Source organism: Rosa chinensis, chromosome 1 (assembly GCF_002994745.2).
Source record: "Rosa chinensis cultivar Old Blush chromosome 1, RchiOBHm-V2, whole genome shotgun sequence".
NCBI lineage: Eukaryota > Viridiplantae > Streptophyta > Magnoliopsida > Rosales > Rosaceae > Rosa > Rosa chinensis.
This window is the reverse complement of record NC_037088.1, coordinates 3,042,692-3,055,087: the sequence shown is the minus strand read 5'-3', so window position 1 is coordinate 3,055,087 and position 12,396 is coordinate 3,042,692. Positions and strand designations below refer to the sequence as shown.

Here is a 12,396-nt window from a genome sequence, read left to right as displayed (position 1 = left end):
CTTAATAGTTTTGATAACTATCGTAAGTAATAAAAGATTAACTCTGTCTCTATCACCGCTAGAATGTAGGCAAGGGTTACTTGCCTCTTGGAATCCTGGACGTAATCTTCCTCTTGGATGCTGTAGGATATGCACGTATTAATTACATATATATATATATATATATCTCTTCGCGGGGACCCCGTAGTATAGTTCGCGGCATGCAATCATAAAGGATGCTTGTTTATTTGTAATCAAAGGGCGACTACATCCTTCCATATGTCGTACGTCCAACCACCCAAGCAATATATATATAGCCCACGTACTCATGCATGCAGCATGCATAATTAACCTGTATATAAATCGACTTTGCTGACCTTCGCGAGCAAGCCTTAATTGCAATATATATATATATATATATATGTGTGTGTGTGTGTGTGTGTGTGTGTGTGTGTGTGTGTGTGTGTGTGTAGCCTTGATTCACAACAACAAAACTGGACATTAATGACCACTACATTGGTCACTGAAACTAGCAAATTTGGTCACTAAATATAGTTACTGACCAAATTTGGGTGGTCACTATAGGTCTGTCACTAATTCTATTTAGTGACCAACTTACAACTGTTGGTCACTAATTCAAAAAGTCTTTAGTGACCACGGTTTTATGGTCACAAATAATAATAGCATTAGTGACCTACATGTTCATCACTAAAGGTGTTATCAATGGTCACTAAATTGCAAAATCTGGTCACTAAAAACCATTCACTTGCATGGTTTTAGTGACCATATTGCTAGGTCATTAAAAACCATTCACTGAAAAATCAAAGCATTTTCAATACGTAGACATTGTCCAATTTTTCATGCAATAACCTACTCAAAGTAGCATTCTATATTCCAACACAACAAAATGACACATACTCTGAAACCAGTTATCTATATTAAACCAATCCAATCCAATAAGACATGAAGTCCATCATGAAATACTAACTTCGTAAATCCAAAATATACAATTGTCAATATCCATTCTACATAGCAATTTCAAAATAAACATAAATATACATACAAATCTTTCTAGAAGTTCAATAAGCCTTCAATGATAGTTTGCAACATGTACTTTTTTTCAAGCTTGACCATCTGCAATATAACAAAACATACAACAAGTTATAATCTTTATCATATTGTAGGTAAGAGTTGCATCTAAGAAAGGTCTAGTATTCACTATATGCACTATAATGATGTTTTATGATAATATAATTGCAACAACAAAAGTGAATAATGTATGCATAGCTTCAGTTTTGGGAGGAAAATCGTGCCATCATTTTAAGTAAAAGTGTGTTAGTATGATTTTGTCTTGCCTTTGGTGCCTCTAACTGTTCATTTTGTTGAGCGGCTCTAGCCTTCACTGCCTCAACTCTTCATTTTGTTGACCTGCACCGGCTTTAACCATCTCTTAACTCCTCATTTTGAATCTATTCTTAACACTGAAATTTAATACAAGCTAGACCTAAACTCAATCAAATCTACTGACATGGATGTAAATAAATGCAGGTAAGATGTTCAACTATGGTTAAGGGGAGTAACCACAGAGTAATTTATATGACAAATCGCAGTCAAACAAATACCTGGTTACACCATGAAGCACAAATTGATGCAAACAGCTCCATTAGTATTTATAGATCTCGGTCAGGAATCTGCTGGCCGAGTTTTTGTATTCCATTTCAAAGCTGATCCAGGGATACCTTGCCTTTGTTGTCAGTATCCATCAGTTGAAATGCCTCCTTTATGCCAGCTATTTCCTCAACTGACAAATGCTCGGCTATGACCTGCATATAAGATACTCAAAAAGTTCAAACATCAAGTGACAGAAATTTTGAAGCATATATATAAGAAGAAAGGCCAACTTCCACACAATATACAAGTGACACAACATAAATTCCTTCCATAATTATGGGGGACATCAATTATATTGAAAAGGATAAATTAAAAAAATAATACTTACCCCAATAGCTCTTTTTCTCAGTTTGTTCATTACAGAAAATTGTTTCAGCCTTGCTCTCACAATCTCACCAAGTGGAACATTTGGGGCCACCTTGGTATTTTGTATACAAGGATGATCTGCATAAAAAGAATTGAGTGGAAGTTGTAATGTAAAGTAATAAACCTTTGCAACAATATATCTTTGCCATTATATAACAGATCAGATTACTCTAATTACCAAGTACTTCTTGAGCTGTGAGCCACTTCTTGGGATCAGGATCAAGCATTTTCTTTACCAGGTCCTTTGCATTATCAGAGACTCTAGGCCAAGGGTCCCTCTTGAAATTAATGGTAGAGCAGATAATTGCTTGAGCTACTCCTTGTTCAATTTCTACAGGCTTGTACTATCATAGCAAGCTCTAGTTTTAGACAACAGTTTTCAAGGCTTCAAGAAAGGGAAGATTAGTACACCTCTTGCCTTATTTCATTTAAAACTTTCAGCCCAAACATAGGGCTGCAGAGGATTATGTCCTAATCTACTTCGCATTTCTTCAACCATGTACACCTCTCCGCCTTATAGCAAAAGAAATCATTTTGAACATCAAAAGAGAATACTTTTCCAGACCAAAGGCTCCGGTTACTTTTCCATTTTCTTCTATAACTAATGTGAGATTTCAACTCTTTGAACCCGTCCCAAACAATAAAGTTTTGTCAGCCCAAGCTACACAAAAGTTTAATCTTTACTTTATTTTCTAGACCTCTATGAACTACTTACCAGTACTATACTGCTAAAAAGTTTTAGTACAATTAGGTACGTACCTAGTTATAGGAACTTCATTGAAGCTCCATAGTAGTTCATGCTTTATTATATCTTATTATAGCCATAGTTATATGATCAAACATTCAATCATGAAAAGATATAACAACCTCAGAAATCACTGAAAAGACAATGCAAGTAGCACGTGAAACTTAATCAAGTGAAAAAATTGCAGAGCAACAATATTGACATAGAATTCTGAGAAGTAAAAAAAAAAAAATGAATGAAATTACACTGTATGGAGGATATACAACCAGTAAAACAAAACTATCTCTGATCTATTTGATTGCTCAAGCTACTCATTAGGAGAAACAGAAGCAAAAAGGGTAAGAAAGAACAAATGACCATATCTAACAATTTCTTTTGTGGCAATGCAATCACATAATAACTGATAAATTCATCACTCACTAGAATATGTAATGCGATCTTGTTGGCATGGAAAATAAACTCATAACCTCACCCTCCACTCATATTTATGGAGAGAATTGGTAATTGGCCACTACATTTATAGCAGCTGAGAAAGGAGTGAAAGACTAAAACTCTAAATAAAAGATTCAAACCCAAAGACATTTCTTTTCCATAATATCTGACAGTAAGAATCAAACATTGATACATTTAAGATCCCTAATTCCTGTGACCTAGCTTTTACACACATACAATACAACTTAAGAAGGCAAACTGTTGCACACTTTCATTTCCCACATCAAAAAGAAAAAAAAATAGTAAACAGAACAGGGTTAGAAAACTTGGTAAAAGAAAAATCCCAATAGATATCGCATGAAATAAAAATGTGAAACTGAATGTCTAATATATATATATATATATATATATATATATATATATATATATATATATATATATATATATATATATATATCATGACAGCTTCATCTAAAACTAAAAAAACCCAGAGATGGGTTCTTAATTGTGCATGTACCTCATGATTTGTTGCCCTTCCTTCTCGTTTGAAAAAGCCTCCACTGTAATAATGACAGATACAAGCAATTGAAATAATTCAAAAAACAAGTAAACATTAAAGCAATCAAAATAAGGGGAAAAGTTCCAAGACATACCTAGTCCAACCTACTGCCAAAAAACGCTCCTAATAATGAACGGAAAGTGGGAAAAAGTCTGATGGTTTACTTGAAGCATTAGCCAAACAAACAGATGTGTAAACAATCTACAAAAAGAAACATAAATGTGATAAATCTTCACCAGGAGAAACCTAGAGTTCAACCATAAGATATAAGTCTATAACGGTGATCATACATTTCCTTTCTGTTGTGTAGTCGTGGTGATTAACTTGGTGATTGGAAAATTAATAGTAGATTGAAGAGGGAAAAAAATATATATTCACTCCCAATTTGAGTGTACAACAATAAAGGAGGTATACCAAAAAAAATCCTGAAGCAATGATAGAAAGGAAAACTAGTGTAAGTGAAGATAAAAGAGTACAAGGGTAGGAGGAGGATGAGGTAGTGTACATACCTCCAACAATATGGAGTATTTACTACATCACCAAGAATAAGTAACACCCTCTTTGAGACACCCACAAGCCATGGTGAGGCCCAACCGAGACATGCATCTTGTAGCCCTATGTTCAAGCTACGCTACGGTATCCGGAAGTCGCAAATCCGTCGTCGGGAAGCCACCTTCCCGGCCTTGCCAACATGCCCTCACAAATAGGCTTTCTAGACTATAAATGGTGGTTGCTTGTCCCACATCGAAAACAATGTAAAGGATAAGCATTCCTTCACCTATAAAAGGAATGCCTCCTCCCACTTAAACACAATTCAAGCCCATTACATCTCTTGTAATCTTGTTAGGCCGCAAGGCTCGACACACTAGTATAAGCTTTCAAGTAGACGTAGTCTCCCGCTAAGGCGGGAGGTGAACCACTATATATCGTGTGTCTCCTCTCTCTCTCTCTCTCTCATTCTTTATGCTAACTAGAGATCGCCACGGATCACTAACGTTAACATTGGCGCCGTCTATGGGAAGCCGACACAAAGGCTTCGTCACTTACCATTGAGTTAAGTCATCTTAACCGAGCTCAAAATAATCTCTCTTTTTGAGTTATATAATCGAAATTCTTAGCGGTAACTTGTGCCATCGGGGCCGGTCAATGCCCAACATGGCTGGTCAACGCCCACAGGCTCAGTCAACGCCCATGGACCAGTCAATGCTTGGTCAACGCCAGCTCAAGTAGTCAACGCTACACCAAAAAAAAAAAAAAATTTGCTGCTCACTGCTCTGGACACCCAGAAAACTTCTCTGGGCACCCATGTTCATTCTTCGAATCATGCATCAGCGGTACATTTCCCGCCAGCTACTCCCAGCAGAAGCAACATCCGCTAGCTTCCTACTCTCCAAAAGGAGCTCCGCCAGTCAAGGCTTCACCGCCAGCAAGCTCGACTGCTACCTCCAGTAGGCCATCCTCCGCTGGAAACGGATTGCTAGCCAACCTCCGACGGAAAATCCTCCACCACACTGTACACTGTACACCGCTAACAAGCGGCAAGTATCCGCCACACTTCTTCAGCGGCCAAAGCTCCGCTAGGAAGCAAGCTTCAATCAACAACGCCTCCGCTGAACTCCAAAACTCCGCTCCGCCGAGCTTCTTCCGCTAGGCACCGTCGCTGGTCACCACCGCCAGCAGACCAATGCACTCCGCTAGCAAGCTCCAAACGTGCCAGCAAACCTCGCTGGCCATCCTCCTGCTAGCTCCGCCGCTAGCCATCCATCAGCGGCACTGCAAGCGCCAACCACCGGCGACAAAGGCTCTGCCGGCCAGGAACTCCGCCACCCAAGAGCTCCGCTCCACTGGACAGGGACTCCGTCGGCCAAAAGTTCCGCCATCCAAGTCTCCACCGGACTAGAGACCGCTAGCAGAGTATCGCCAGCAACAGCCGCTCCGCCTGACAACCCGCTAGCCAACTCCGCCGAGCTCCAGGTCTGCCATCTCCGCTGAGCAAGTACCCGCCAACCTCCAGGTACGACTCCGCCACTACCAGGCTGTTGCACCAACGTCAGTGGGTAGCTCCAGCAGCGCTGCCACTAGCGGCAGACGCAATCAACGGACACCCAGTCCAAGAATTGATTTGGACACCCATGACAGCTTCCATCTGCTTCTTCGATCAGCGTCAAGAAGAGCGAAGCTCAGTCATTACCCATGAAGCTTTGATCAAGCATCAACTGAACAACCCATCAATCAACCTCCAGCTAGGTACCACCGCTAACGAAATCTTAACGGAGCATCAAGGTCACCGCTGATGTCCCAGGCTCCGCCGGACAAGTACCGCTGATCCGCTGACCCCACCCAAAGGCTCCGCCCCGCTGACACAACTCCGCCAAGCCTGGTACCTCTTCTAAACAAAGCTCCACCAGGTGTGCCCGCCAATCGACTTCGCCACGAGGCTCGAACTTGACGGGTTCGCCAACTTGTCGGGATTGCCACCGCGAACTGAAACTGACAGGTTCACCACGGTCAACTGAACTCGACTGCGTCTTCACCGTCATCCCCTCATCAATATCTACTCATCATCTCCGCCCACTTAAACTTGTATAACTCGCCTTCTGGAGCTCACTCTGATACCTGAGAAATTGATTTTGCCATCAAGCTATGTTCTCCTTCAATTAGTCAATTAGCGGGCATCTGGGCACCTCCCTTCAATCATGGCTTCACGCTTCGGCGATCTGTGGTGGTCAGAACAGTCAAAAAGCTGAGTCTTCCTTCACTCTATACCTTATCCTATCTTTATTGATATGCACAGCTGCACACCACATGCCTCTGCTCTCTATCATAGGTTGTGAGCACACACACTTGCCGTCTGTCCACACCTACACCTCATGCATATATATGTTTATATTTGGCCGCGTGCGACGTCTCCATCAACTATGGACACATACACCTTTACTGTTGAGCCAATTATCAAATGGGTAAACATATGTCAGACACCCATGAGTTATGTCAGAACTTCTTTGACTTAATCTTGCATGCATATGGCAGAGGTGCATGAGTTATGCACGTATATATATATATAATTATGCTCCACCTTGATTAAACAACGCATGGCCACAAACAAACGGGTCAAAATTTCAAACTACTGTGCATGCAGGGCATACCAATGTTTAATTAAATTATAGACTTTGTCAAATTTTTTCCTAAAGCCCACATATTTGCACTGTGATCAGCTCACCTCAATCTTGCATATATGGCTCTACATCCCGAATGGCACTCTCACATTTCAAAATAGCATGAACTTTGTTGCCAACTACAATTTTGCATATATACACTTTGCTCAAAATCTCATCAAAGTACATATGCAAAGTACTAGTGTTGATTTTACATACTCATGCACTAATCACCTATTTTGTTCGAAGGAAATTCAACTATTTCTATCAAGCATTCGACCGCAACTACGAGTTGACGGGCATTATCAGAGTACTTTATCCGCCACAAGCAATGGACCGTCATGCTCGGCCAACTCCGCTAACCTCCAAATCGGCATAAGATAAGTCACTATATCTTACATTTTACGCTCTTTCAATTTGAGCTACCGCCATGCCAATACCATGCTTTTACTACTTCTAAGCATGCTTATAGAATATCACACTTGATATATCTTTACATGCTTCCATAACTTTTAAGCATGCCAACAACATTTCGTAGATTTGGCAACACTTTCTAGATCTCACGTACTAGATATGCCATGCTTCACATACCGATCTCAATGATCCATTAGCATATCTACAAAAATGCAAAAATGATATTAGCATCCACATTACAAGTACATGCTATACACATATGCCATGCTTCTATTTTAATTGCAAAATTAAATAAACATGGGACACTAGAACAAAATATTATTACTTGCCCTATGTGTTTATCATTTTTCAACCAAACCGCCAAGCGGTAAGGCAACGCCTCATAATGACAATGACCGCTACGCGGCATTGCAGTCAAGTTTCTCTTTCGAGAAAACAGCTAGGGACTAGTTAACACAGCCCACGGCAGCCATTGATCCAGCAGTTAACCCCGACGCTTGGGTATCTAAGATTGGGCTCGCTACCCAACACCCTCTGCTCCGCGCAGCTCCCCTCATCAAACAATTTTCCGACCATCCGGAGGTCTATAGCCAGGAGTGGGGGACTCCTCGCAGGGCCTAGCAGGGGCCCACCCGAAAAGGGCAAAAGCGTTCGCTCCAACAATTCTAGATGGACGACGCACTCGCACTAATTATGCTTGATATACGGCACAAAGCTACGCTTTGGTATCAACCCGCAAGGACACCCTCCTTGATTGGGGACTTCGGGGACTTGTACATACAGCCCAACATAATTAGCAACGGTCACGCTCATGCCTCAGGGCATCACCTTCGAGCTACCCGTTAATGCCTTCCCGGCACCCTGAGCTACCGCTCATGCCTTCCCGGCAGCCCCGAGCTTACCGCTCATGCCTTCCCGGCACCCCCGAGCTTACCGCTCATGCCTTTCCGGCACCCCCGAGCTTACCGCTCATGCCTTTCCGGCACCCCCGAGCTTACAGCTCATGCCTTCCCGGCAACCCCACGCTTCCGCTCATGCCTTCCCGGCACCCCCGAGCTTACCGCTCATGCCTTCTCGGCACCCCCGAGCTTCCGCTCATGCCTTCCCGGCACCCCCGAGCTTTCCGCTCATGCCATCCCGGCACCCCCGAGCTTACCGCTCATGCCTTCCCGGCAATCCTCGAGCTTTACACTCATGTCTACTAGACACACTACACGTTAATGGAACATTGAATTTTTTCTACCATTTGTCGTTTACCGATTGCGACAAATCAAATTCCTTTCGCGTTCCATTAATTCGAGGGACAACCAAACAAACACAACCGTACTCGCGATCATCGTTCATGAGTTACAAATGCATACCTCTGCGGCGCTCATGCAACTTGCATCTCGCAAGCTTAACCCCGTCAAACTCGACCTCGTTCGTCTCCTTGCGCGCGTCACGCATTTATCATATGCAATTCATTTTCTCACACGACCATATGCGCACTATTACGCTCATATATGCCAACGCATATCAATGCAACTCACATTTGTTGCCCAATACAACGAGCATTCTACATATGCCTGTTTTTTGTCTTTGGTGTGCAGGTTTACGAGTCCCTTCTTGCTTACGGAGTTCGGGGACTTGTAGGGGCTCCATACCGCCCGCTTACTTATGCTTGATGACTTCATGATTTGAACTCCCCAACCAAGAAGCTCCTCTTACTTGGGGACTTCAGGGACTTGTACATACCTCCAACAATATGGAGTATTTACTACATCACCAAGCATAAGTAACACCCTCTTTGAGACACCCACAAGCCATGGTGAGGCCCAACCAAGACATGCATCTTGTAGCCCTATGTTCAAGCTACGCTACGGTATCCGGAAGTCGCAAATCCGTCGTCGGGAAGCCACCTTCCCGGCCTTGCCAACATGCCCTCACAAATAGGCTTTCTAGACTATAAATGGTGGTTGCTTGTCCCACATCGAAAACAATGTAAAGGATAAGCATTCCTTCACTTATAAAAGGAATGCCTCCTCCCACTTAAACACAATTCAAGCCCATTACATCTCTTGTAATCTTGTTAGGCCGCAAGGCTCGACACACTAGTATAAGCTTTCAAGTGGACGCAGTCTCCCGCTAAGGCGGGAGGTGAACCACTATATATCGTGTGTCTCCTCTCTCTCTCTCTCTCTCTCATTCTTTATGCTAACTAGAGATCCCACGGATCACTAACGTTAACAGGTAGTGAGTATAACTTACAGTTTCTCCATCTATGACGGTAACAGAACCACTGGCTTGTCTCCCAATGGCCTGTCTCAATCAAAATTTGTAAAGATGCCAAATAAATCAACCATGATTCCATAAATACACAACTCGATACAACTGCACTGGTAAACTTGTATATTAATTCATGAAACAATAGTGCCTATCTACAATTCAAGATACATTTGTGGAAACAAAAAATCTAGAAATGAACAGAAGTAGAATTGGGACAAAAGAACTCACGTGTCTATCACCAACGGGGATTTAGCAGTTAGATTCAGCCAAGTCTAGATGCAACCACAAGGCTTATCAAGAGGTCTTCCAACCACCAATATATAATTCAAACTAGTCTGTATTACAACAATGTCTCTAATATGTACAATTGCAACAAAAGAATGAAAAAAAAAATCAATTACAGAGACATTTGAATTCAAATAGAAAAAATCCAGTCACAAATCCTTCAAGGATACAAGACCCAGTTCACAAACTGTACAAAGATATAACAGAATATTAAACAGAAAGATAAATCCCTAGAAATCCTGTTCTGATCAAGTCTCGATTCAAAAAAATTCCTCAACTTACAACAAAGTGTACCCACACTTATTACTCCTTATTACGATACCAAAACAAAAGAAAAGAGTATCCATATTTCTGTCAAACAGACAAACAAACACATGAATCAAAATAAATAAATAAATAAAGCTTCAGACTCATGTGTTGGTGCATACCTCAACTTCGCATAACAAATGATTTCTCAGCTTCCTCTATATGGTCCTACAACAAAAATCAATGAAGCACCAAAAAAATCTCAAAAAAATCCCAACTCTCATATACAACCACAAAATCAAATCTCCAAGCTTGCTTACCAAAAACAAACATATAATCCAGGATATCGAAACCGAATCGTAATTTGCTCGGCTCGAAGCCCATAAAATAGAGGCTAACTCTAGGATCTCTATCCAGCAAATTGAGGTCGAGTGACACGATCACGGGCTCGTATGGGCTGTCCAAGGTGGTCCGAATTCAGGGCTCGACCTACCATGACTCGCGAACAGAACAGAGGAGTGAGGGAGAAGCCGAGAAGGACGATGAAGACAAGAGGGTCTGAGAAGTGTGAACTAGGGATTTTAATTTTCTTGGGTCTTTACTTAAAAATGGAGCTTAGCATGCCGCGCTTGGAAACACTTTGACTTTTTAATTTTGAAAAGCGTGTTTAAGAACCCGCCTACTTGAGAAAAGATCCCTCCAACTGAAAAGTTTTGGTCACTAAACTCAATAGGAAGTTCAAAAATATCAGTCACCCAACATGAGTGGTCACTAGTATTAAAAATTTTGGTCATTAAAGTTTGAATAATGGGCGGGTAAATGAATTTAGTTGGTCCTAAAAGTGTTAGTGACCAACTGGTAGTATTGGTCATTAATTCAATAGTATTTGTGACTAATATTGAAGTGGTCACTAACATTTGGTCACTAATACCCGATTTTGTTGTAGTGATTCTTGTGCCATGCATGCATCACGTCCTCCTCTTTCCTTAATTGATTAAAGCCATGATCTTGTTGATCTTTTCCTAGCCAAATACAACCACGATGCCATCTTTAATGCAAAGATCTTTCCATATGACCCGTCTTCACAATCAAGTAAACCACTATTAATTATCAAATATCTTGATTATTAATAGCAAACCGATAAGATTACGATTTGCCTTAAGATTACTTGGTCTTCAAGTAGGCTGTATTTAGCCTCTAAACAATGTATTTCGAACTTGTCGAAAATATACAGCTTGGGCCACCGATATTGGCCCGGTTTCTCACGAGTCCCCCTTATCAGGAAAAAATGTTATTTTGGGTTCAAACAGGCTGTAACTTAACTTAAAAGTCAACAAATTTGTATTTCTGATGTCTTTGCACTGTGAAAGCTTTTATGTAGCCACTCATTTGTGTTATTTAGAAACGGATCCAGGCACAAGAACAAGTTCTTAAGGAACTGAAAAAAGGCAGGAACCGAACCATTTAGAGTCAGTTCGGTTTCAAAATGGTTCCAAGAAATTTGTTAACACAACCGAACCGATTGTAAGAGTTATATTTATTTCTTGGTTTCACAACTTTTTCACAGGAACCGACCCGATCCCAAGCCTAGGCTATAGGCTAGGAGAATTTTTTAGAGAAAAAAAAAATTCAAGATCTTATTAAACTTACGAGAATATTACAAATCAGTCAATGAAGCACCAAATCAATATTTGCTAGAGGAAAATGGTATCTGAGTAAGTATTTAGCGTTTTTCGTCAAAAAAGTTTTATCCCAACCAATTGGAAATATTCCACCATTGTAAACTGTGCATATTAATGCAACCCATTTGATTAAATTGAATTGAAAATGATAGTAGTCAAATGGTTAATATTTTATCTAAAAAAAGTTGGTAATTTCAAACTTGGCTAATCGTTTTGAAGGATTCCTATGCGCATATGGAATAGAGAATGAACAGCGATTCTCAAAACTAATATCATGCAAAAATTATTAGGAGGAACTTGCATTTCAACTTTGAAGGAGTCCTCTTTAGAACATAGTTAATTACTTACAATCCTATAAGGGCAATCGATCCTAAGCGAATCTACTCGTTCACCCCCTTTGTGAGTATCGTATTGTTAAATTCAAATTTCATAACCATCCGGTTCATGTGTTAAAACACTAGTTTGGGTGTGCCAAACTCACGGCAAAGCTGCTTTTAAATTAATCACCTCGGGGCCAAACTCGCCCCAAGTTAAAAGACAAAATTCAATTAAATTTTCTACTTGCCCTTTACACTAGGGCTAAGAGGTTTGTAAGAT

General features: G+C 40.9%; 1 long non-coding RNA gene across 3 annotated transcripts; it reads right to left on the bottom strand.

The window, feature by feature from the left end:
* Nucleotides 1–899: 899 nt before the first annotated feature.
* Nucleotides 900–10,263, bottom strand: LOC112189114. 3 transcript variants are annotated; one of them, XR_005799493.1, is made up of 8 exons: nucleotides 9,569–10,263; nucleotides 4,043–4,177; nucleotides 3,847–3,953; nucleotides 3,711–3,753; nucleotides 2,195–2,360; nucleotides 1,979–2,094; nucleotides 1,602–1,802; nucleotides 1,121–1,407 (listed from the first exon to the last, which is right to left on the bottom strand). It is a non-coding gene; the product is annotated as an uncharacterized LOC112189114 (long non-coding RNA). The 3 variants fall into 3 exon arrangements; XR_005799491.1 differs by lacking the exons at nucleotides 1,121–1,407; nucleotides 4,043–4,177 and adding an exon at nucleotides 900–1,113; XR_002931737.2 differs by lacking the exon at nucleotides 4,043–4,177 and having other exon boundaries at nucleotides 1,123–1,407.
* Between the last annotated feature and the right edge of the window lie 2,133 nt (nucleotides 10,264–12,396).